Genomic DNA, 23,750 nt, shown 5'->3' on the forward strand with positions numbered 1-23,750 from the left:
TTGCATCCTCATGGCTTAGCTCCCACTTATAAGTGGGAGCTAATGTTTGGAAAACCAAACATTGTATATTCTCACTTATAAGTGAGTTACTTCACTTAGAATAATGGTCCCCAATTCCATCCAGGTTGCTGCAAATGTCATTGTTTAGTTCCTTTTTATGGGTGAGTGGCATTCCATGGTATGTATGTATGTATGTATGTATCTATCTATCTATCTATCTGTCTGTCTGTCACATTTTCTTGTTGATTGATGGGCATTTGAGCTGGTTCCATATTTTTTGCAATTGCGAATTGTGTTGCTATAAACATGCATGTGCAAGTATATTTTTCGTATAATGACTTCTATTCCTTTGGGTAGATACCCAGAGGTGGGATTGCCAGATCAAATGGTAGATCTGCTTTTAGTTCTTTAAGGAAGCTCCACACTGTTTTCCATAGTGGTTGTACTGGTTTACATTCTCGCCAACAGTGTAGAAGTGTTCAATTTTCACCACATCCACACTGACATCTATTATTTTTGAATTTTTTGATTATGGCCATTCATGCAGGAGTAAGGTGGTATCACATTATGGTTTTGATTTGCATTTCCCTGATCATTAGTGCTGTCAAACATTTTTTTCATCTGTTTGTTGTCCATTTGTTTATGTTCTTTTGAGAATTGTCTATTCATGTCCTTAGCCCACTTTTTGATGGGATTGTTTGTTTTTTTCTTGCTGTTTGAATTTCTTGTAGATTCTAAATATTAGTCCTTTGTCAGATGTATAGATTGTGAAGATTTTTCTTCCAACCCACTTTGTGGGTTATCTGTTTACTTTGGTGATTATTTCTTGTGTTGTTCGGAAGCTTTTAAGTTTAATTAAGTCCCATCTAGTTATCTTTGTTTTCATTGCATTTGCTTTTGGGTTCTGGGTCATAATAATTTGGAGGATTTTAAGTACAGTTTGAGTATCCAAAATCCTTGGGACCAGAGGTGTTTCAGATTTTGTTCTTTTTCGGGTTTAGGAATATTTTCACATCCATATGAGATATTCTGGGGATAGAACTGAAGTCTAAATATAAAATTAATTTGTATTTTATATACATCTTATACATATAGCTTAAAGGTAATTTTATATAACATTTTAAATAATTTTGTGTACGGAACAAGATTTTGACTGTGCTTTGACTATGACATGAGCTCAGGAGTGGAAGTTTCCACTTGTGGCTTCATGTCAGTGCTCAAGTCGTTTCAGATTTTGGAGCATTTTGAATTTTGGGTTTTTACATTAGGTATGCTCCACCTAATACATAAACTTAATAAAGAAATGCTCAGAGAAATGAAATGGAGAAATGTCCAGAGGAATGAAATAGTTGTAACACATGTGTGTGTATACATATACATGTGTATGTTTGTATATATGTGTTTGCATTGTGTATGCATATATAGTGTGTGTTTTTTAATGCCACATAACTTACCTCCTATAAAATTGCTATTGATTTAAATCTCAGTTTCTTGTACCTAAATAAATATTGATCCAAACATATTCTAATATATTGTCATTAACATGTACCATTTTTTATAATAAATATTTATGTATTCTAGAGATTTCTATGGTTCTTCATGGGATGGCTTAGAGTTAGCCAGCACTTTTTTGTTATATACATTAATCTTAATGCATATATAGAAACTATAGTTATGTTAGGGAGATAGAGAAGCAAGACATATGATTAGTTTAAACATTTATGATTGAGTAATCACCGGATACTATTCTCTGCTTTCAATATACTCATCATTTGACTGTAAATGCAAATATGAGCATCCTAAGTGGAGTGCACATGGCCAGTGTATAGTTTTCCAAGGAAAACTGTTTTATTTATTAATTTTCCCTTCTAGCCTCCAAGAAAAAAAAGTTCAGTTCGGATTCTTAACACAGAATGGAGAAAACAGATGAATTAAACCTAGGTTCAAATCCCAAAGCTACCCTACATGTATAATATCCTTGGGCCACAACATCCTTGATTTCTGTGAACCTCACTTCTTAATCTGTAAGATGGCTTCTAATGCCTATTAATCATGTAGGGTTGCTGTTAGGATCTGGTAAGATATATTAAAGTGCTTTGAAAAATGCAAAAGACTTGCATGTACAGTATTACTAACTGAAAGTGATGTTCTGGCCTTGATTTTTAGTAGTAGTTGTGATGTTTGGATTTCAATTAGAAGATAAAAATTATTCCTCTATAGCTCCAAAGTTGAATAAATATTAAGCCATTAGATTTTCATGAAGTTTAAAGTAACTCTCATGGCAATTCTTTATCATGAATATCAAATTGACTTGCTAAACTGTACATCATGATCCATTTACTTATATCCATGTGCTTATGGCTACTATGATTAGAGATAATCAATATGATCAAGTCTTCCTTTCTAGTCATATAAAATTATTGTCTTTTGCTTTTCTCTCAGCAGAAGAATGTCCCTGAAATGAAAAAGGCTGCAGACTTTTTCTGATTCTAGCTTTGTAGCTCATGTAGCTTTTTTTTTTTTTTTTTTTTTTTTTTTTTTTGAGACGGAGTTTCGCTCGTTACCCAGGCTGGAGTGCAATGGCGCGATCTCGGCTCACTGCAACCTCCGCCTCCTGGGTTCAGGCAATTCTCCTGCCTCAGCCTCCTGAGTAGCTGGGATTACAGGCACGAGCCACCATGCCCAGCTAGTTTTTTTTTTTTGTATTAGTAGAGACGGGGTTTCACCATGTTGACCAGGATGGTCTCAATCTCTTGACCTCGTGATCCACCCGCCTCGGCCTCCCAAAGTGCTGGGATTACAGGCTTGAGCCACCGCGCCCGGCCCTCATGTAGCTTTTTAAAAGTGGAAATGTAATCAAGTTTAAATGTGAATTTATTTTTATATCAAAAATACTTTTTTGATTTTTATCTCAAACTACAAAGACAATGAATTTTTGGTACAATAAACCAGATCAACCAAATATGCTAACTGCTCTTTAGTATTTGTTAAATGTAAAGTTTCTGTGCCTCTGTATGTGTGGGTGGGTGCATATGTGCACACATGTATATGCAATATATAAAAGCCTATTCAGGGGTTTACTTTGTTTTTAATAATTAGTATTTGATATACTGTACTTATAAATCCAAAAAACGTTCCTTCTTAAACAAAATTCAGCTTACAGATGTTTCATTTGTCAGTCTAACAAATTTAACAAACATAAGAAGACTTTGACTGTTTTATAAACTTAAACACCTTCAAGTTTTAAAAATGGGATTTGTACATTTAATAGATTTGATTTTCATTTTAAGAAATTCAGCTTCCAGGGTGACAAATCTTCCCATATACTTAAATAATTTTTGTAAATCTAATAAGCCCAATTTATAAATAAGATGAAATCTTATGTACTCTTAAATGTTAAAATGTAGGCCGGACATGGTGGCTCACGCCTGTAATCCCAGTGCTTTGGGAGGTGATAAAAGCAAGACTCTGTCTCAAAAAAAAAAATCTTAGTAAGATTCAACTTTAAAATAAATTTTAAAATCAATTATTCCAGTACACATTTAAAGAATAAAATTAGAAGGCTGATCTTTTATTTTACAGACCACAGTCTCTTAATATTATGTCTTCTTAAAATTAAAAATATGAACACAATAGATATTGATTCTCTCTCACATTTCTGTACTTAATTGAAAATCTTCACAAGGTTGAAAGATAGTGACCTTCTAAGTGTCATTTTATATTGTTTGGTTTAATTTTTAATATCATTTTGGTAGTCTTCAATTCATTGAATTTCTTGATATTTATTTTTATTATAGTAAAAACACATAACATTAAAATTACTATTTTAACAATTTTTAAGTGGACCATTCGGAAGTATTAAGTATAGTCATATTGTTGTGCAACATATCTCTGCAACATTTTTGTCTTGCAAAACAGAAACTCTTGACTCATTAAACACTAACTACCCCTACCCCCCTCCAGCCTTTGGCAACCACTTTTCTACTTTATGTTTTGATGATTTTGACTACTTTCAATACTTCATATAAGTGAAATCAGACAGTATTTGTCCTTTTGTGACTGGCTTATTTCACTTACCATAATGTCCTTAAGGTCCAACCCCTATTGTAGTAGCAAGGGACATGGTTTCTTTCTTTCTTTCTTTCTTTTTCTTTCTTTCTTTCTTTCTTTCTTTCTTTTTTTCTTTTTCTTTTTCTTCTTTCTTTCGGCTACATAATATTTCTTCTGAAGTTTTTGCGATGAGAACATGGTCCTTAACTACTACCTTGATGGAGCATACTGAACCTACTGTCTATTCCAGACTGTGTACCCTATATTCCTTCAATGTAAGACATATTATTTCTTAGTACTGGTTTCAAAAGTAGATTACAACTCTCAATCCAGTTGGCTACCCTGATTGATTAAATTTTTGGGCATATCTTTGTTCATTGAGATATGTAAATATTTTTATTCTAACTACCATGATAATTGACACAATTATGTATTCTCTTTATATGTTTCTTATATGAAAATCTTATAAGATGTGTGGTCCTTTATCTCTTGTAAATGTTAAAGCGATATCCCATTGCATTTTCCAAATTTCATGGCTGTGTTTGGAAGTGAAATCACAGCCTCTAAGGTCATCTTGTTCACTGTCTTCCACTTTGCCTTTGACCTCATCTCATGCACAGTCTGAAGTTACACCAGCAACACTGGTATTTCTCTTTCTCCAGGGTGTTAATTTCATCTGCAATATCAACAATCTCTAGACACTTCAAATTTCCTTGTCCCCACCTTTCAGCCTGCCCAAGTCTCCAGATAGTTCTCTAATTTAGAATTTTGATCTTGTTCCTAAGATGAAAAGATGCATAACTCAAACTGTCTTGAATACTCTGTGTCCCAAGGCTGTCTGCTTGTGTCTGTTCCCTCCCAATTGCTGCGCCTGTCTTGCTTCACGTTTTTCCTTTCTTTCCTCACTGCCCTTTCCTGCCCTCCATTTTTTTCTTCCTCCTTTGGTTCTCTTCCTCCTTTTGTCTCTCTTCCATTTTTCCTCCTTCCTCCTCTCCTTCGTTTCTAAGCACCAGGCACACCAAAGACTGAAGGATAAGTAAACCACTGTTGATGTTCTTCAGGGCTCAGTCTGTACTAAAGAGTAGGAATGAAATACAGACTGTGGAAGTAAGGAAACACCCTGTGCCCTTCCCTTCTCAACTGTGCTACTCTGTTTATCAGAACACCTAGGCTACTTCAAAAAAAAAACATAAATTTGTTGTATATATATATTTTTTATTGATTTTTTTTGAATTGTGAAGTTGTAGTTTTTGTTGGTACATAGCGGATGTATATATTTATGAAGTGTATGGGATATTTTGATACAGGCATATAATATCTAATAATCACATCAGGATAAATGGAGTATCCATCACCTCAAGCATTTATTCTTTGTGTTACAAACAATTCAATTATATTCATGGAGTGTAGAGAGTAGAATAATGGTTATCAGAGGCTGGGAAGTGTGGGAATAGGGGGATAATGGGGACAGTTAATGGATAGAAAAAATAGAAAGAATGAATAAGATCTAGTGTTTGATAGCACAACAGGGTGATTATAGTCAGTAATAATTAAATTGTACTTTTAAAAATAACTAAAAGTAAAATTGCATTTCTTGTTGTATATATTTTTTAATTACCTAAAATTATTCTTCATAATTTTAGATAGAGAAGGTTTTTTTTTTTTTAATCTGTGTGAAAAACTGGGAAATAGATGAGCAGAAGAGAAAATAAATCATTCATAGTCCTACCATTTTGGTTTGTATCTTTCCAGATACATTTTTGTTTCTTTAAATTCAATATAAATTTGTAGGTTATACCATGCATAGTTTTTGTGAGCTGCTTTGTTCATTTGTATTATATCGTGGACATATTTTCTTGTCTATAAATCACATCTAAATAATAATTTTATGATTGAATTTTACTATATTAGTATATACTAATCTTAGACACACGTAATTTTGTGGCTACAGGGAGCATCATTTTATTTTTCCCTTTGCATGTGTGAGTGATTCACACAATAAATTATTTTAAATGAAATTTCTGGGATGAGAGGTATGCATACTGTATCATTTAGAATTAGATTTGGCTATGTGGTACCTAGAAGTAGACAATCAAGAAGGGGACCCAAGCAGTTTTTACCTTTCTGCTGTACCATCTCTTTGTCATATGCTCTCAGCAAGCTACAAGGGCATCTTTGTTCTGACACTCCGGTAACTTCACACTACACGTGGAATGAGCCCAAAGGCAAGGTGGAAGAAAGGAGCAAGATGACCTTAGAGGCTGTGATTTCACTTCCAAACATAGCCGTAAGACTTGCAAAGTGCAATGGGATATCATTTTAACATTTACAGAGGTGTGGTTTTCATTTTCATGTAACATTATTGACCTCCACACATCAGTCAGCAGACGGTAGGTGGGAGAAAGAGGCAAATGGCAATGCCAACTGTCTCCTAAGGAAGGTTTCTAGAAGTGATCATGTTCTATTACCTTTTATATGCCACTGGTCACTTGGTTTCACCAAGCTGCAAATGTATCTTTAGTCTGTGTGGTCAGAGGCCGAGTAAAAATACATATAAATATGCATATTTCTGTGGGAAGGGGAAAATGAATTTTGGGAGACAGGAATAATCTTAGCCACATTTTAATGCATTTTGAGATACATTGCCAAGTTGCTGTCCAGTTAGGTTGTAACAACTTACATGGCCATCAGTAATGTATGAAGGTACCCATTTCCTTACATTTCTGCCGACCTGGGTATTATTATTGCTTTCAACCTTTTGGGTGAAAAATGGTACCTGGCTTTATCTTCCATTTTCTAATTATTAATAATGCTGTTCACTTTAAAAACTTGTGTTTATTGCTGAATGTGGTGGCTTATGCCTGTAGTCCTAGCACTTTGGGAGGCCGAGGCAGGCTAATCACCTGAGGTCAAAAGTTCAAGACCAGCCTGGCCAACATGGAGAAATCTTGTCTTTACTAAAAATACAAAAATTAGCTGGACATGGTGGTGGTGCACCCCTGTAATTCCAGCTGCTTGGGAGGCTGAGGCAGGAGAATCGCTTGAACCCAGGAGGTAGAGGTTGCAGTGAGCCGAGTGAGATCATGCCATTGCACTCCAGGCTGGGTAACAGATTGAGACGCTGTCTAAAAAAAAAAAATTGTGTTTATTAACTATTTGTATTTTGGCTTTAGGGCCAGGAGCAGGGTGGGAGATACAGTGAGATTGCCTTGTTCTTCAGAGATCCATAAGTAGAAGCAACAGGGGACAGAGGAAAATGAAGGAGAAACAGGCTGATTTGGGGGCTGATAAAGAAGACGGTTTGAGAGAGAGACTTTCCTAACATATGCCCCAGAGAGATCAGTTCCCACGGATGCGCCCAGCGGCACCAGGAGACCCAGGCCCTTCTTGGCTCTTACTCTCGTCCACATCACAAATGCTTATTCTCTCCTCTCCCCAAAGTTCCATTAGGCCTCCTTTCCCAACACCTGAAAACAGTTTTCAGGGATGATCTGGAGCCAGGGCAGTCTCTTGTCTTCTCCCACTACCTACTTCTCCCATGAGCATTGTGGATAAAGGAATGAGCTCTGATTTCTGGTAGTAAGGTAAGCTCTTGGCAGCCCAAACTGATATGTGAATGTCTTGACCTATGGAAAAGAGAGAGACTCGTGATCCCCACAGTACTGTAGTTCATTCAGGAACATGCTGGAATAAATGAACAACTGTTTAGGTTGCCCTAGGGACCTAAGCATTATTTATAGCATTATAACTCCAAGAAAATTCACACAACTGATTTCCAAACACATCTTTGAAACACAACCTCTTAGCAGGTTGGGGACTGCTTATAGATTTGGTGACATGGGACTTGGAAAATCTCACAGAAAAAGTAGCAGAAGAGAGCAGCAGAGTTGGAAGTTGGCAGCCTCCCTCTGTGGGAAGGATTGGTTAATCCAGAGAGAAGGCTGGCCATACATTCTCAATCGGATGTTCTTGGCTTCATCTCGGCTGATGGCAGAGAAAGCGGATCATTGTAAGCAGGGCTGCTTGCAGCAGAATCATGAATGGACAAAGGAGATGGCCAGGGGTCCTTCTCCAGTCCAGCTCCCATTCTCTTTGCCCCGCATGCCTTGTCTTCTCCCACTGGATGCTGCTCTAAAGGAAGAGACCGTTCTGATGATTGTTTCCTTTGGGGTAGACTTAAGTCTGCTAACTCTGTTTTTGTTAGATAGAGAGGTCAAATGCTAACTCCAAGTTCAAGTTCCAGTGGGGGTGTCCAGGCAGTGTGGCTTGTAAGAAAGACAGAGGGAAGAGGTTTGGGGACTGGGTCACCCACTTTATTGCCTGGCAGGCCAGCTCTGATGGTGTGAGATCAGTTCCCATGGATGTGTCCTGCCTGTTGTTGGCACTTGTTAAGAGAACTTTGGAACTGTAAATAAGAAGCCTTAACTCCCACACACTGAACTGTATATGATTTCCTGTTCTTAACAGAAAAGGAGTGTGACAATTGATTACCAGAGTGGTGAATGAATATTCACAGCTGATTTTTAACTTGGCCAACTTTATGTAAAACTGAACTGGCTGTAGGTAAATAAGGAGCTGGAACTGTGGTTGGTGTTTATGTGAAATATAGTTCTGTAGATGAACTTTACTCTTGTTTGAATGTCATGCTTCAGAAAACAATGGGTTTTAAGCCCAAATTTTGAGGCGAGGGCTTAAAAACACCTGCAGCTCACTAACCCAGGACTCTTTTCCTTCCAGGAGACAGATACGCCACATAGGTGGTACTTTGGGAGTCAAATTAACTGTTTGCCATATAATACATTTTTCTTTATTTCTTCTCTTTTGTATTGGAATATTATGTTAGACTGGAATTAACAAAAAGCTTCCTTTTGGGAAAGGGAGTGCCATCTCTTGGAAGTGACTACCTGGAACATTGTGTTTAGAAGGTTTCTGAGGCTGTGTCTGGGTTAAGAGAGAAAGAGCAGAGTGACTCACTAGTGATTTCTGCCATGGGATTGGAGTGGCAGTGGGTGCCCCGAGTGTGCCTCATTTGCCATCCCTGTATTTGACTGTGTAATATTCTGTGGCATTCTGGAGTCATGGAGATATTAACTGAGGCTCCTGAATCATATACTTGGCCAAAGGCTCCTGTTATACCTACCTCTGTCATTTAAGTGGGAAGTTATATTTACTGTTCTTGCTATTGTCCCCAGAAAAAATTAGCTTCCTTGGTGAGCTGGAATATTTGACAGGCTTAACTCAGGATCATATTGTCAACAGTTTGTGTTGGGGATGGGAAAGGATTTTCAATGGCTATGTTTTGCTTCAGTGTCAGCCACGGTGCAGGGTGGGGTGAGGGGAGCTGATTAGGAGAGGGATCGGCAGGCTTGAGCAAATTGGCCAACCAACTGGGCACAGCTTCTGGGAAGAGCTGAACTGAAGAGACTTTCTTTCCCTACCTGGCAATTATGTAAGGACACATTTAAGTATTTATCCTGGCTTTGTATCATTTTGGTCTTTTCCTGCTGAAAAGTTTAGGGCCCAGAGTCTTCAGGCTGAGGGGAGCTGCAGTGCAGGGAAAATGCCTTGTTTTCGGCTAGGAAGAGTTAGCCTTCTGCAGAGATCTGTTTAGGGGCAAGCTAGGCTTCCCGGGTGGATTTAGGGAAGCAAAAGGAGAGCTTCAGAAAAGAGGAATATCTCTTATTGAAGTTCAATGCAGACAGAGCCTTCTGTTTTGGATTTGTTTGATTCTCACAGGCTTGTTTAATGATAAAGTTGTGATCTTGTCAAACATTAAAAAAAAAAACCCTTAGTCTTTTGACTCATTTAAGCAGATCCTTTTGAGTAGAGATAAAAGTGAGACAATCCTGTTAAGCTAGTCAAAGAGACCCTGACTGACAACAATCGGATGGTATGTTCCCAAATATACCTACCCATGATGCCCTCCCTGCCATTGGCAATGGATTTTTTCATGTTTCCATAGGGACCCTGTATTCTGTTGCTATGGAGTCCGAGGAACCTACCAGTAAATACAGGGGAATGCCTTTTGTTCACATGTCGTGCCAGGAGAAATTCCAATTTTCCCACACATCTATTGGAACCTAAACTTCTGCTTTCCAGTTTTCATAGTTGGTCTCTGCTAGCAGGGAAGATAGGAAATGTGATAAATAACACAAGACACCTTTTTTGCTTTACTGATTGACAATTCTTGCTCACTGTTTAGAATTTTATAAATAGAAACTAAGAATTTAATTTTTTAAAAACCCACTATAAATTCAAGATAACCTCAATCTAAACAGAAGGAAATTTTGTATACTGCCTGTTTTTTTCCTTAAGAAAGCCTGACTTTAGAGTCCCATGGAGACAGGGCCAAAAGGAAACAATGAAAAAATCCTTGCCTTATCTCTAGAAAATGAGTTCCTGAAATTGCAGTCTTTGCAAGACAGGTAGAATTTTTACAGGCCTGATAATTTATGCAATTCCCTTGCAGGGATAGAAAATGTCTAATATAAAAGCCAAGAACTGAGAAGCAATTTTTATTGTGCTATGGTTCAAATCTTTTCAGGTCAAAGTAATTTAAAAATAATGGAAAAAACAGATTTTGATCTAAGTAACCAACCACAAAACATAGACACGACCAGGTGGTGACAGAACTTGCATGTTTTTAGTCTGGGATAGCGACTGCCAGCGCTTTTACAGATAATCCAGTGGTAAACCTAGTGCATCCATCTGGGCCACACACAGAGATGCTAAAGGAGGGAGAGACTGATTCCCTAGCAGAATCAATGCTGCGCTGACGTTCTTCTTTCCTTCAGTTGTAGTAATATCCCAAGTTCCAGATCTTTTTTTATTGATAACTTATTCTAAAAAAGGCTCAAGGAAAGTCAGACAGAGAGCTCCAAGAGGGTTAAGACAGACAAACTCAGACGTTTTGATACAAGTGACAGAGGGCAGCATTAGCTCAAGGCAGGCCTCCCTGACCGGCTAGCCACATTGGAAGAGCATAGGTGGTTATGGCAAGTTTAAAGATATGGCCGTCAAAGTAATGGAGATTTAAACAGAAAAACAATAGCTAAGTTAATTTATTGTAGTAAGCATGAAATTGAGGAACATAAAAGGAGATATGCCACCACAAATGAAACTTACTTGTTGATCCAGGGAGGAGAATAGGTTTCCAGAAACTTGGATCCTGGGTATTATCTGTAGTTGAATGCCCCTAGTGTGAGCTATGGAATACTCGTCCTGCAGAAGTCACTGTTGCATTATCCAATTAGTTTGGGAAATGCAGTATGTTGGATCCCCTTTCTTGAAGCTTTGCTTCAGCCTATTAAAGGCTCTGGGAATGCCTGCAGTAAAGGCATGTCTCCAACTTTTTTGACCATGGAATTCCTTACTCACTCTGCCCCCTTCCCTTTTCTTTTCCCAAGAACATGATGGAAGAAATAGTTCTTAGAATCTACTTATTTGGAAAACACTGCATTGAGGGATTTTGTTTTCTATAAACATAGACTGGATAATTCTAAATATTTATTATTTTTTTTGAGACTCTTTGGACCTTTAATTTCGTCCAAGAACAATTATATTATCTGTTTTAACAACTCAAGAAAGGGAAAGTTTTAGTTGAGGCTGGAAGGTAATAATAGACATTGCTTTACCTTTGCTATGGCATGGAGGAGATGCATGTTTTACTGGCCTCATTGATGCAAATGGCTTCTTCTGGACCACTCCCCCAGATTTTGAACTATTATTAACAGAGGTATTTTACCGTAAATAGTTGTTCACCAAAAGTAGAGTTGTCAATAAGTGTGCATATGAAAACTCTCCTGATGTGAAATTCAAAATAGCTATAAGATCAGTTAATAGGGTAGAAAGAAAGAAAAAAACCCCTCAAATTAGCTATATGAATGATAGATTTGGCAAGTAATAAAGGGTCAAAATTGTGAAATGAAGAAAAAAAGGAGACTGAGGTGGGAGAATCACTTCAGTCTGGGAGGTGGAGGTTGCAGTGACCTGAGATTGTGCCGCTGCACTCCAGGTTAGGTGATAGAGTGAGACCATGTCGAAAGAAAGAAAGAAGGAAAGAAAGAAAGAAAGAAAGAAGGAAAGAAGGAAAGAGAAGAAAGAAAGGAAGGAAGGAAGGAAGGAAGGAAGGAAGGAAGGAAGGAGAGAAGTGACCTGTCAAAAAACTTAAAATCCCTTTATTTTGTGTTCTTTTAGGACCATCACTTAGCAGGGGCTGGATGATCTGATGCATAATTGTAGGTGTTTTAGGGCCTATACAGTTTTATGTTTTAAAAAATTTTAACTTAAAACTTGAGACTTTCCTCTTTCATGGAAAAATCAGGCCATTGGTAACATTGGCTTGATATTCCTTTGTGGCAACAGACAGGGGACTGAAGGGGAGCATCCAGCTTTGGATGAGCAAGTGCTCTCTGAGTTTCCCCAAGTCTGACCTGACTTGTAATAGTTCTCCAATTTATCCATGTGGCCTCTGAAGGCATTTGAGTTTGTATTCCCTTTTTTTGAGGCATTCTCATAGCAAAGGCTCTGCTGCCAGCTTTCTCTTGAAACTGTAACCCTTCTCCTTTTGAAGAAATTCTTACTGCTTGATTTATACACTTGGCTTAAGACTTTCATACTGAAATGCAAAGGTTCCTGACAAGGGAAATAATCTCAGCTGTTGTTATTAGTCATTGACCCATGGGCATGGGGACTCTATTTATTCTCAAGCTGGTGTAGACAGGGAAAGAGAGTAGAAAGAACATGAGGGCATCTGAGATCTAGAGGAATGTCAAGGGACCACCACCAAGGAGGGAGAAGGGGCAAAGAAACTGAGTGGGAAAAGTCATACCCCAGTTATGACTTCCACTGCTCTCTTAACTTTCCCTAGGGCTGGCCTTTATCATTCACATGTGATCCAGATGTGTTGGATAACCGGAAGCAAAGTGTCAGCAAGAAGAAATAGGGCAGATCAGGGGAAATGCCATGTGGTGGAAAACATCCTGTGGGAAAGAATATTTGTAAAAGAATTTCATGGCTCCATAGAGTGGTCAGACCAAGAGAAATGCCATTCTAAAAACAGAAGAGCCTGGGATGGCACTTCCTGTACATAGAATCGTCATGCTTTCCTCATAGATGCAGACATGACAGGACCAGCTGGCAAATAATTTGTCCCAAATGAAGGTACCTTCCTTCTGATTTCTTCCCTAAATGGTGTGCTGATGATTTTGAAATCCTTCTGAAATTGAGTCAATTTGCAGTTTATCATCAGACCTGTTGTAGGTTCAGTTGTTAGGAATTTGCGCCCACGAAAACTAGAGTTTATTCCAGTGCTGGTTAACATTTTGGTGCTACAGTCCATTAAGATCATGTTACTCACATTACTTAAATCTGATTCAACCTAAAGAGACACTCTGAGAGTTGTAGCCAGAATAGATAATGCCTATGTAAGTGTGGAATTAAGCTAAAAACTCTTTCTATTTTCAAATAAATGAATAGGATTATGTGCTCTACAGATGGTATTTCAATCCCTTGTGTGGGATCCATTACAATAGTCTATTTCAACATAAGCTGTATTTTTTTTTTCTGTATAAGTCATTTACTTTGTAGAGGAAAAGCTTAATAGAACATCGAATTGTCATTTTTTAGTATTAGCAGTTCCCCAAATAAATATTTATTGGGAGGCTCTAAAGCCAATACCTTCATAGGCATTTAAAGAGCTCTACCCACCAGTGACCACAGACTTAGTGAAATTGCATAGTATGTACATAGAGGATTTGAATGTTAGCTCAGATTTTCTTTTTCTCTATGGAGAGAGGGCTCTTTGCTTCTCTCTAAAAGTTCTCCTCATACTCTAGGGTTTTTTTTTGTTGTTGTTGTTTAAACAACTTTATGGAGGTAAAATTGACATACAATAAACTGCACATTTTAAAATGTACAATTTGATAAATAATGACATATGTACACAAGCCTGAAACCCTCACCTCAATTGTGATAGTGAACCTATACATCCCTCACACGCTTTTGTAATTTCTCCCATCCACTCCTCCCTGCTCAGGCAACCATTGATCAACTTTCTGTCACTTATTTGGATTTTTTTTCCAGTTTTTGACAATTACACATAAAACTTCTTTGAAAACTTATGTGTACATCTTTGTATGGGCATACATATGCTTTCATTTCTCTTGGGTAATACCTGGAGTTGAATGGCTGAACCACTTGGTAGTTGTATACGAGTGATCAGAGATACTTTATTTATGATAGCCCAAATCTGGAAATTTTGTTTGGCATTGCTTTGAATCTATAGAATTATTGTAGGAGAATTAATATCTTATTAATAGGGTCATCTGACTCACAAACAAGTACTATGTCACTATTTAAGATAATATGTAAATTGTGCCATTGTTGGGGAGAGTGTTCTACAAATGCCAAATAGATCAAATTGATTGACAATTTTGTTCAATTCTTCTTTACTTTCTCTCAACAGTGTTGTTGGTTTTTAGTGTATAGGTCCTTCACATCTTTGACTTGATTTGTTCTTAAGTATTTTATATTTTTTGGCGTTATGGTAAACAACTATTCAATTTCTGCTTGTTGCTAACATATAGAAATATAATTGAGGTTTTGTATAGTGACTTTCATCTGTAATCTTGTTAATTACTCTTACTCTTTTTAGCAGTTTTTTTGTAGATCCATTAGATTTTCTAAATAAATACATATATTTACATAGTCTGTAAATTAAGGCAGTTTTACTTCTTTCTTTTCAATCTACATAAGCTTTATTTCTTTTCCTTGCCTTGTTATACTTGCTGGAATGACCAGTATGATGCTGAATAGAAATTTTAAGAGCAAGAATCCTTGTTCCATTGTTAATCTTAGAGGAAAGCATTTCACTCTTTTACCACTGACCATGTTAGTAGTAGGTTTTTCATATTTGCCCTTTATTAGGTTGAGGAAACTCCCTTCTGTTTCTAGTTTGTAGAAAATTTTTGTTAGGAATAAATATACTTCTAAATGCTTGAGATACACACACACACACACACACACACACACACACACGAAGGAACAAACCTCACCTGGTCATAAAGTTTAATCCTTTTACATATTGTTGGATTTTATTCACTAAAATTCTGTTTAGAATCTTTGCACCTATGTGATTGATATTTGTTTGTAGTTTTATTTATTTATTTATTTTTTATCCACGAATGTCTCCGGTTTTAGTGTTAAGGCAATTTTAGCCTCATAGTTGGGGAGTTGGAAAGTAGTCTCTGGCCTTCAATTTTCTGGAAAAAATTTTTTTAGAATTGGTATTATTTCTTCCTTTAATATTTGGTATAATTCATCATAGAAGCCATCTGGAATTGGAAGTGTTTTTTTTTTTAATGGGAAAGCTTTTAACTTTAATTGCTTTAAAATATGTAGGTCCATTCAGGTTATTTATTTCTACTTGAATAAGCTTTTAGTTTTTTCATTTCATCTAGGTTATCAAATTTATTGGCATAAGTTTTTATTAACATTTTCTTTTTAAAAAAAACATCTGTAGATTCTATAGTGATATCACTTCTCTCATTTCTGATGCTGGTAATTTGTGTCTTCTCTCTTTTTTTCCTGATGAATATGGCTAGAAGTTGATTCATTGTGCTGATCTTCTCAAAGAAGTAGATTTTATTTTTGTTGATTTTCTCTTTTGCTTTTCTGTTTATTATTATTATTATTATTGATTTCAGCTTTGATTTTTATTATTTCTTTTACTCCTCCTTTCATTTGGGTTTAGTTTGGTCTTTGTTTTCTGGTTTCTTAAGGTAGAAGCTAAGGTAATTTGAGACTTTTTTTCTTTCATAATGTAGGCATTTGGTGCTGTAAAATTTCCTCTATGTGCTGTGTTAAGAGCATTCCACAATTTTCACATGTTGTGATTTTGTTTTTGTTTACTTTAAAATACTTTCTGATTAATATATCTTTTGATTTCTTCATTCACTCTGAGTTATTTAGAAGTATGTTATTTAATTCCAAATATTTGGGAAAATTTTTCAGATATCTTGCTATTATTGATTTCTAACTAAATTTCCTTATGATTAGAAAACTGCTTTATATCCCTGAGTCTTTTAAAATTGATTGAGATTTGTGTTATTTCATAGAATATGATCTAACTTGATTATTGTTCTTTATGTTTTTGAAAAGGAAATATATTTTGTTGTTATTGGATGGAGTGTACTGTAACTATTAATTAGATCAAGTTGGCTTTTAGTTTCAAATCTACTGTATCTTTTCTTATTTTCTGTTTAATTGTTCTATCAATTATTGAGACTAGTCATTCAAATCTCCTGCTTTTATTGTATCTATTTCTCATTGCAGTTTTTGAAAGTGTTATTAGATGCATAAATGTTTAGGATTATTATTTCATTATAATGAATGAGCATGTTATCATTATGAAGTGACCTTTGTTATCTTTAAAAATAGCCTTTGTTCTGAAATCTTCATTTGATATTAACATAACTCCTCTAGTTTTCTTTTGATTAGTGTTAGTATGGTATTTTTTTTTTACATACCTTTACTTTAAATATATTTGTGTTTTAATCAAGTGTGTTTCTTGTACTTGTAAGCAGCATATAGTTAGATCTTGCATTTTAATCCAATCTGATAATTACTGTCTTTTAATTTTGATATTAGACCATTTATGGTTAATATGATTATTGATATAGTTACATTTGATTTCTACTTGTTGATCTGTTTTTTGTTCTCATTTTTCTCTTTTATGCTTTCATTTTAGGTTGAATATTTTTTGTAATTTTATTTTATCTTCTTTGTTGGCTTATTAGCTATAACACTTAGTTTTATTGTTTTTGTGGTTGTTTTGGGGTTTATAGTGTCCAAATTTAACTCTTCTCACATTGTAATTTGAGCCAAAATAGTGCTTCAGGGAGAGAATGAGGTATACATCTAATGGCCGTATATTTGATTCTCCTCACATCTTTTGGCTATCCCACTTGGAGTAGGTTGTGATACCTTCACTTAAAATGTATGGCAGAAGTTCTGAGTTCTTGTATCTCCTCTTTATATAGATGAGTCTTCAATTTTTTTGCTAGTATAGCTTTTTATTTAATTTAGTAATTGACTCACCTGAAAGATCTTTCAAAACAGCAATGTATTAGTTGCAAATCATGTTTTGCTTCAAGAAATAGAGATCTGAAAAATAGAAATATATACATAATAAGGATCCTCATGTCATGATAAACCTGGAAGTGTGTGGTTTATGGCACTTATTTATCCATGCAAAGAATTCAGAGTGAAGGGTCCCATGATTCTCTTGGTCCTTACCTCAGAGTTGCCTGATGCTTTTTGCAGATTCAGCCAAGTCCACACACCAAGTGGCAGGAAGGAGAAAGAGAAGAGGAGTTGCACTTACCAACTGTGTCTGTCTCTCAGCACTGTTTTTCACATGGGCATTTAAATCTAGAAAGAGGGCCAATAAATGTAGTTTGTTGCTGACATCACTGCTGGACCTGGTAAAAGTAAGATTCTGTTAATAAGGGTAGAAGGAAGAACAGATATTGGGTATACAATTGACAATGTCTGCCAAAGACACTGCCAGCTCTTTGTACTTGCCCTTAAATGACATGAAAGCCCTATAAGGAATGTAGAGAAGAGTTATAGATAGAGTTTTTGTATTATTATTATTACATTTACTAAGTGCGAACATCTAGGTTCCTAGTGTTCTCAAGCTCTTTCCACCACTGATCAGCCCTATGGACATTACACATGTGGACCACTGGTGGCTGTTGGGTAAGAGCCCCTGACCCCAAGCAAAAAGTTATGCAACTTTAGGGATGGGATGCAAGGAAAAATGTGTATGAAGCAGCTGTTTTTGGCCACTCCTCTCTGTAACTTTATTACAAAGATATCCACTTTTTCAGCTCAGATGTTTTCTCTTTCCTAAGATCCTCCTTGATCTCACCCCTGTTGGAATTGATTGCTCCCACAGTCCCCACAGTATTGTTATAGCAGTTTTATTGAGATATAATTCACATACCATACAATTCAACCATTTAAAGTGTACAATTCAACCGTTTTTAGTATATGCACAGAGTTGTACAACCATCACACAATCAATTTTTCAACATTTTCATCATCTCAATAAAACCCCTGTATTAGCCATCACTCCACATTAACCTACAGCCCTAGACAACCAGTATCCTATCTATCCATATGGAGTTGTCCATTGGGACATTTCAAATAAATTGAATCATTCAATATGCTCTCACAGTATTTTTCCAAAACCTCTCTTAGTATCCCTGAATTCTACTGAACATTTATTGATTTTGATGGATCTACATAAGATTTCCTTTGCAGACTGAGTTCCTAGTCTGCCATCTTTGTATACATAGTAGTGCCTAGCAATGTACCTGGTGTATCAATAAATATTAAACTGAAGAAAAAGAGAATCCCCTTTCCATTTTATAAACAAACACAGTAGGGTAGGCTGCAACATAATGTTTGGAAATATGAAAGCCAAATGGTTCCTGTACACTTGTAGCAATTAGATTTTATAAAGACTTTGCATGTAATCGTCCTCAAACAAAAGTGTGGGGAAGGTAAAGTTTATCTTGTAAGTCAACTCTCTGTTTGCTTTCTCCTCCTTCTTCCTTCGAATCTTCTGACTCCTGACTCCTGGCCATCTAGTACACCTGCCCTGGTATGTGATCCATGATATCCTCTGTCACCCTTTTCACTCCTGCTCCTGCTCACTCCCATTAATATCCATCTTAAGTTTTGGTTCACTGGGAGTCAGGGACCAGGGTTTAATCCTACTTCTGTCTTTAGTACCAACTATGAATATTGGGGAAATTATCCATTTTTTTTTACATCTATTTTCTTGTCTGAAAAATTCAGGAATGATACTCAATAAAGGCATCTTTAACTCTAAAAATCTATATTCCCCTGTAGCAACTCATCAAATAAATGAGAGAAAACAAGATTTGTGAATTACACTCTTTGGTCGTAACATCAGAATAAAAAGGAACTTTTGGGGATGGATTAGCTGGAAGTTTTGTGTTTCTATTGGACAGTTGATTTCAAGAGATATTTTGATTCTGGAAACATTTTTCGTATTAATTTAAATAAATATATTATTTAAGACAATGATATGTACTGTCTTTAGCGATATAATTGGTTTATAAAGAAATCTTTAGTTTGTCTACTCTTCCTTTCACTTTTTGCCATTCCTAGGTGAAAATCCAAAGGGAATTGTATGTGGCAGAAGAGAAAACTATTGAGCATAGTTAATGGCTCTCAGTATTAAAGCCAAGTATTTACAAGTAAAAGGAATGAGGTCCATGTCATTGGTAATGGGATTTAAATGGATTTAGGAACTAAGGCTGAAACAGGATCCTAATTAGAGAAGATTCCAGGGTCATCATGTCAGTGCCCACCTGTCCATCAGGCAGACAGACTGTCCACAGCTTTCACTTCAAAGACATGGCCTGTTCTTCTCATTAGTGTCTCTTGCCTCCTAGTTCTTGAGGGATAAGATGTCTTGGCTGCCCCGTGTAGCTTGCTGTGTATGAAGCAGCATACTGAGTGCAAGTTGAGATTAAGCTTATATTTGGCCTCTAAAAAAGATTCAAACTCAGAGTAGGATGTTTACTGATTTTCTTACAGATGGGTGCAGAGCAGAAATCATATTGGATAGATTATCTTTGCTAGGGTTATCTTATTTTTAATTGCCCTTTTAAAAATAAGAAGAAAGGACATGGGTAGGGAATAAAATATCTATTCCCATCCATGGATAGCCGCACTTATAATGGGTTCTTTGTACCTATTCTTTATATCTCAGCTGCTGAACATTTGCTAGGTGAACCTCTGTTTCCTTTTTTCTTTTCTAGTTTGCTTTGGGGTTTTCTACATGAACAATTAATGTCTTTAGCCTACATTGGTTTTTCATGTGGAGCATGTTAGTCATGGAAGCTCAGCACCCAGAGTAGGTGGCATCTGAAGCTGAATATGGGAGGTAAGACCAAGGTAGTAATTGAGCTCAGCTAATCTCTTGGTGGTGGAGTTGGTGTCTGTGTCATGCATGTGCCATAGTCAGTGTTTCTGCACCTTGGTGAGTTGCGACATCAGAGAACATATAGAGAGTTCTATAGCTTACTCTGCCCTCTGTTGCTTCCCTTTGCTCTTTTCCATCTTTTATGAGGCCTGTTGCTGGATGTGGGGGAAGCCCAAAGATGGTGGAAAAGGGCATGGAGCAGAGGTGGCACTTGTATAATGGAGTCTAATATGTGAAGGTTCTGCATCATGGAAGTAGGATTTTGTGTTCTTTCCTTTTAGACTCCATCCCAACAATATTTCTCATTGTTTAGATCATTATTTGCCTTTAGGCATCAATGCTTAGAGGTGATTCCATTGGTTTTAGCTTTAATTAAGAAAAAAGAAATCATTAGGGAAGCATATTCCCCCTGCCAATTCCTAATTAACTTACGGGCAAATTTGTTTTCTGCTAATGACACATCCACATTTTGTTTCAGACTTTGGCCAAATGTTAGCTGGAGAGGTTTTCATAAAAATAATCCATATTTTAAAATTATCATCACAGATTTTTAAAATTTGTTATAATTGACTGAACTTCTGAGAATTCATTTCATAAAACACAGTTTCCAGTATCAGGAATCACACATGAGAACATTGTGTGATTATCTAGCAATCTCAAAGCATTATGAAGCAGGTCTCCTTTGATTCTGCACATAGAAATTTACTTATAATTTTTTTTTTGGAGTTAACAAAATAAGAGCAATAAAAAGCAATGGATTGGGAGCCAAACATATGCAATTCTGATTCTGACTTTTCTGGAACATATGCTTCACTTATCATGCATTTATTTACCCATTGTAGTAAATGTTATTCTGATATTACAGAAAAGTGCTGGGGTAGCTTGCTCAATCTTACCTTTCTTACCCGGTGATTCAGGTGGAACTCAGTTGGAGTCACCCTGGGATTAAGAGTTAACACAACTACAATTAAAACCAAATTTTAATCTGTGGCTTCTATGGTGTATATCAAATAAGTGGTTTGTGAGGAAAGACAATAAGTTGTAAAAAGTGAAAATGAAGATAAAAAGTGAAGAAAATGAAAGGATAGAGAAGAAAGGGAGAGCAGCAAACTGAGACCTGTCCATAGAATACTGGAAACATTCTCCCTTCAAAGCCAGCTCCTTCCCAGATGAATACAAAACTTTAGGTTGCTCTGATGGAATCCAGCTTTTTGGGAGCCCAGAAGATTTCAAATTCTCAAATAGTAATATTAATTCTTTTGTCAAATGAAATCTTACATAGATGCCCAAGATATAAAAACAAAGTAGTATTAATATAAATTTATCATATAAATGAATTTATAACTTTTTTAGTGTGAAGTTAACTGGTGAGAACTGTACTATTAAATAAATGCAAAAATGTAAAATTCAAGAACATGGGGAATACTTCTTGTCATCAGCCACCACATTCAATTTCTGCGTTTTGTTTTAAATGCACAGTGTCAAAGAAGTCTTGTTTCACATTAAAGGCAAAGAGTACCTAATTTTTAAAACTTCTGGAGATATTCAAACAGAATTTTAGTAGCTTTAATGTGTTGAAGGAGAATTGGTAAACTTGGGTCTGAAGACTGTTCACTGGAATAGCTGCAAACATAAAAGCCATCAGTACATTAAAAAAGTGAGAGGAAAAAACCCTCTCATGTTGACATATTGACAGTGGGTGCCAGAGCTCTCACTGGTGGGAGAATCCTCTGTACCCATGTTGCCATTTAACACAGCATGATACAGCATCCAGAGCATACCCTACACTGTTAGACTCAAGCCTACTGTGGTATTTAGTTGAACTTCACACATTCAAGTATGGTAGTTTGCTGGCTTCAGGTATGTACCTATCTAAATTTTAACAAAAGAACAGTACAGAGCCTTGTGCTTACAAATTAAGGACATCTGCAAGTTCAAACACATCCCTAGAGGTGGAAGGAGACACTGAACTCTGAACTTGGCACATACTGACTTAACTCCACAGCAAAAATTAAAATAATGCAGGGGCAGAGTGTTCATAAGTTACAGGCAAGTTCTGCTTTTAATTACAATTAAATATGTAATTGTCTGACTCAAATATTATGAGGTTGCTAATCACTTCCTTCAAACTCTAGAAAATTTTACCCTGGACCAGGGTCCCAAGCTCACCAGTTCTGATATTCCTCACTAAATCGCCTAATGCTTAACAGTTATTCTGGTGATAGCAAGAGAGCTTGTGTTTTCCAAAATTTATGGCCACTTTATTTCATTGTGGTGTCCTCTATCTACTGGTTTCTTATAACAAATGTATACCTTTAATTAAACTATTCCTAGATAATTCTCAGAATAAAGCCCTAACACCTTAACTTGGTTTTCAGGGTCTCTCTCTCTCTCTCTCTTCCTTGCAAAGCTATTGCCCCAAACACTGCACCCAACAGAACTTCTTATTTCATTTGTTTTTCTTTTAACCTGTTGCTTTTGCTTTCTCTTCATCTAAAATGCCCTCCCTTATATATCTTCATGTCTAAATCTTATGATCAAGACCTTAGAAGTGGTCATTTTTGGTTCAACAATATATGCACTGTGTGTGTGTGCACGCGTGTATATATACACATAGATACACCTTAGTGCATAAATCACATATATTAATATTAATGACATGAAAATATTATTGCCATTATATTAGGTGGAAAAGTACATTGAAAAAGTTGATTCTATATTTTTGAGAAAAAAATTATGTAGGAGAAAAATTTCCAAAGATTCTATATGCACAAAAATGTTACCAGTTTGTGCTACTGGAGATAAGCCTTATTTTACTTATTGGTGTTTTATATATTTAGGCAGTAAACCTGTTTTACTTTTGTAATAAGACATACACTAATAAAATGTATCTTTAAAGTACAGAGCAATTCATCCCACCCTTAAATAAAATTTTAGAGTATCTGAACCCCAAGCCCTTTCAAGTTGTTCTCAAAATTATGCATATATCCAGATATTTGAAAGAATGTTTAACCAATGTACATGGTACCAAGATTAATGATAATGCTAAGATTTGGCACAGCATATTTTGATGCCTATTTGGGAAATCATCAGACTGTTCATTCACTCATGTTTGCAGTGATGCCCCTTTGCCTTCAAGGGCTTGGTACACCTAAGATATTTACTAATGAAAGAGGATTGAGATTTACTCTTTCCCAGAGACCTGGGTGGCATTTTTAAAATATTCTCCTCCACAGAAAAAGAGCATACAATTCTGCTGTCACAGTTGTGAATAACATGTTCACAAGGAAGTATGACTCTTCTTTCTGGTGAATGTATTATGTAAAAAAAAATCACAATACACAGTCATAATACTCTCCATCTACTCTGTCACTCTGAGGCCCTGATATCTTGCTTTGTGGTTTGTTTCTCTACATAGGCTACCTCTAAACAAAAAGGATATATTTGATACTCATTGATAATTTTTTTTAAAGAGTGAATTAGGCAATTTTCCTTGAAACTTCTTTTCTAATTTAGCATGAAGTAAAATAGAATAGTAGAAATGACGGGATTTATTTGGTGATACCAAAATAAGAAGGGGAATTGTTTGGTCCTTGCAGCAGACTGCAAGAGGACTGAGGAACGGATTGAAGAAAATTATCAAGCATGCATGTTGTTTTTAAGTGATACTTGAGAC

At 36.1% G+C, this 23,750-nt stretch overlaps 1 protein-coding gene across 1 annotated transcript in view; it reads left to right on the forward strand.

Annotated features, from left to right (window-relative positions):
* The window catches only part of MEGF10 (multiple EGF like domains 10), a 170,656-nt gene that overhangs the window by 55,545 nt on the left and 91,361 nt on the right, over window positions 1-23,750 (forward strand). The gene's annotated exons all lie outside the window — the stretch shown is intronic.

This window comes from Aotus nancymaae, unplaced genomic scaffold, assembly GCF_030222135.1.
Source record: "Aotus nancymaae isolate 86718 unplaced genomic scaffold, 86718_ANA_hifiasm-v0.15.2.pri h1tg000064l_1, whole genome shotgun sequence".
Classification (NCBI taxonomy): Eukaryota; Metazoa; Chordata; class Mammalia; order Primates; family Aotidae; genus Aotus; species Aotus nancymaae.